Genomic DNA, 3,991 nt, shown 5'->3' with positions numbered 1-3,991 from the left:
GGGGAGAGAGAGAGAGAGAGAGAGCAGAGAGAGAGAGAGAGAGAGAGAGAGAGAGAGGAGAGGGAGAGAGAGAGAGAGAGAGAATGAGAGAGAGAGAGAGAGAGAGAGAGAGAGAGAGAATGAGAGAGAGAGAGAGAGAGAGAGAGAGAGAGAGAGAGAGAGAGAGAGAGAGAGAGAGAGAGAGAGAGAGAGAGAGAGAGAGAGAATGAGAGAGAGAGAGAGAGAGAGAGAGAATGAGAGAGAGAGAGAGAGAGAGAGAGAGAGAGAGAGAGAGAGAGAGAGAGAGAGGGGGGGCTGGACCCTGAGCAGTATGGTCCAGAGGGAAAGGCGTTGAAGCAAGAGGAGATTCACAAAACTTAACTTAAACTGAACAGGAAAACAGATCCTAACACGACGTAGATAGAGAGGAGACTAAAGAGACGTCTTCTAGAGAAGCATAGACAGCATTAAGACGCTTCATTAGAACAAGCTACCATTCTAGCTCCTCACCACGCGCTCTCCCCACTGGTGTCCCCCAGGGCTCTGTTCTAGGCCCTCTCCTATTCTCGCTATACACCAAGTCACTTGGCTCTGTCATAACCTCACATGGTCTCTCCTATCATTGCTATGCAGACGACACACAACTAATCTTCTCCTTTCCCCCTTCTGATGACCAGGTGGCGAATCGCATCTCTGCATGTCTGGCAGACATATCAGTGTGGATGACGGATCACCACCTCAAGCTGAACCTCGGCAAGACGGAGCTGCTCTTCCTCCCGGGGAAGGACTGCCCGTTCCATGATCTCGCCATCACGGTTGACAACTCCATTGTGTCCTCCTCCCAGAGCGCTAAGAACCTTGGCGTGATCCTGGACAACACCCTGTCGTTCTCAACTAACATCAAGGCGGTGGCCCGTTCCTGTAGGTTCATGCTCTACAACATCCGCAGAGTACGACCCTGCCTCACACAGGAAGCGGCGCAGGTCCTAATCCAGGCACTTGACATCTCCCGTCTGGATTACTGCAACTCGCTGTTGGCTGGGCTCCCTGCCTGTGCCATTAAACCCTACAACTCATCCAGAACGCCGCAGCCCGTCTGGTGTTCAACCTTCCCAAGTTCTCCCACGTCACCCCGCTCCTCCGCTCTCTCCACTGGCTTCCAGTTGAAGCTCGCATCCGCTACAAGACCATGGTGCTTGCCTACGGAGCTGTGAGGGGAACGGCACCTCAGTACCTCCAGGCTCTGATCAGGCCCTACACCCAAACAAGGGCACCCAAACAAGGGCACTGCCCAGTCAAAACTGTTCACTGGCCCCCAATGGTGGAACAAACTCCCTCAACGACGCCAGGACAGCGGAGTCAATCACCACCTTCCGGAGACACCTGAAACCCCACCTCTTTAAGGAATACCTAGGATAGGATAAGTAATCCTTCTCACCCCCCTTTTAAGATTTAGATGCACTATTGTAAAGTGACTGTTCCACTGGATGTCATAAGGTGAATGCACCCATTTGTAAGTCGCTCTGGATAAGAGCGTCTGCTAAATGACTTAAATGTAAATGTTAAATGTAGGTTGTTAGAACAAGTAGATCGACACAAAAGGACGAACGAGAGAGAGATAGAAAGTTTGGATTCTAGTGTTGTCCAACACCAAGCAGCAAAGGACACTTTAAAAAAGGCTTTCTACCTATATATATATATATATATATATATATATATTTTTTTTTTTTTTACCTCTGTCAGTCTGCATCAGTCTCATTTGGATACGAGAAGTCATGGACCCTCCTCTCCTGCCGGTGGCCAGGATGGAGGTGGATGTGGACCTGGGCTTTGCTCTCTTCTTTGTCTTCCTACTGTGTTCCTTCCTGCTGTTCACCATAGTGCGCTGTGCCCAGATGGTCCTGAACCCCTGCAGCGCCATCTCTGTCGCCGCATACCAGAATACGGAGGAACAACCTGAGGAGTGACCTCACTCCACACTGGGCAGGAAATAATGTGAGCATAGTGGAAGAACCCTAGCCCAACTGTGGCTAGTGTGCTGAAGGTGGGAAGTTTGGTTTCGTAGTTAGACTTGTGGGAATCAAGAGGAGCAGGAAGCACATGAAGGGAGTGGTACCTAAAAGTTTGGAGAATTCATCAGTCCACAGATCTGGAGATGAACATCACACACCATGATAACTTGGAAAACAGGAGCAAATGGGACCATGAGGATTCCAAATTGTTACAGTACAGTTTATGTTTAGGCAATGTGCTTTTGGGAAAGTCTACAGTTGTCAGCATGTCATGGACCAGAGTGAGATAAACGTAGGAATGACCACCATTTTAGTTTTTGTATTCTTAATCAGCCACTGCCATATCCACATCTGCTTTCCATTAAAACAAATAGGCGAAGCCATGAGAGAAGGTTTCATGACAATAAAAAGCATACTTGAATGTCTGTTTAATTTGTGATGTTTTTACAATATGCAGTCTAGGTTATAATAATACTAATTGATTACATTTCAAATCAAATCAAATCAAATGTATTTGTCACATACACATGGTTAGCAGATGTTAATGCTAGTGTAGCGAAATGCTTGTGCTTCTAGTTCCGACAATTTAGTAATAACCAACGAGTAATCTAACCTAACAATTCCAAAACTACTACCTTATACACACAAGTGTAAGGGGATAAAGAATATGTACATAAAGATATATGAATGAGTTGTGGTACAGAACGGCATAGGCAAGATGCAGTAGATGGTATCGAGTACAGTATATACATATGAGATGAGTAATGTAGGGTATGTAAACAAAGTGGCATAGTTGAAAGTGGCTAGTGATACATGTATTACATAAAGATGCAGTAGATGACATAGAGTACAGTATATACATATACATATAAGATGTGTAATGTAGGGTATGTAAACATTATATTAAGTAGCATTGATTAAAGTGGCTAGTGATATATTTTCTATGGCGCTTTCCATAGTCTCAAAGCACTTGAAAAGCAAAAAACAAACTAGCAATATAATAACTAGCAATATAATATTATAATCCTTATAATATCATGACAGGTCAAACAATAGAGGCCAAGTCTTTGAAAGCTGCAACTTCTGAAGAAGGAAAGGGTCAATTCATGGCTTTGAGCATAAGGAGCTGGTCAGAGGATGGTCGATGATTTCATGTCATTTTCAATAAACATAATACACCTTAATTGCCAATAATTAGTGAGAGTTAAAAGACAGGGATGAGGTAATGGGAAGAACACAACCATTGACGAAGGAGCCTACATGTATTCAGTCTGACTGTAAGCAGAGCATTGGTGGAGGGAAAGAGGTCCAGTTTACTTCTTTTCGGGAGGTATGATGATGCGATAGCGTAAGAATTGCGCTGTTAAGATCAGAGGTATGTCTCCTGGGTATACACCTTCGTTCGAGGTGCACATACAGTGGGGCAAAAAAGTATTTAGTCAGCCACCAATTGTGCAAGTTCTCCCACTTAAAGCTACTACAGTACAATATTTCTGACTGCTATAGATTTTAGTTTTTTCCTATTGTGTTATTGACTGTATGCTTGTTTATTCCATGTTTAACTGTTTTGTTGTTTGTGTCGCACTGCTTTGCTTTATCTTGGCCAGGTCACAGTTGTAAATGAGGACTTGTTCTCAACTAGCTGGTTAAATAAAGGTGAAATAAAACAATCACAAAAGATATAGATGGTAGTTGCAGCAGCAGAGAAATATTTGCGTGTCAGAGATTTTAGTGCAGAAGATCGACAGGAAGTTTTGAGAGAAGGGTTCCATCCAACCAGGCTGACAGCTTGCAATGCTGTAGGATCGTTTAATGCCAAAGTAATGGGATGGGCTGATGGTTTTTGGGGATAGTGTATAGCAGGATTTGATGTTACAATTTAAGTTTTACCACATTCCCCTTTTTTGATCAAAATGTGCAATCCACATTCCGACCTGCTAAGGGCAGCAATTCGCAACACAGCGTCTTGTCTGCCGGAAAGCCACAGGAAGAAGAAGTTG

The sequence above is a fragment of the Oncorhynchus keta genome, chromosome 34 (genome assembly GCF_023373465.1).
Source record: "Oncorhynchus keta strain PuntledgeMale-10-30-2019 chromosome 34, Oket_V2, whole genome shotgun sequence".
Lineage (NCBI taxonomy): Eukaryota > Metazoa > Chordata > Actinopteri > Salmoniformes > Salmonidae > Oncorhynchus > Oncorhynchus keta.
This window is presented reverse-complemented; position numbering follows the sequence as displayed.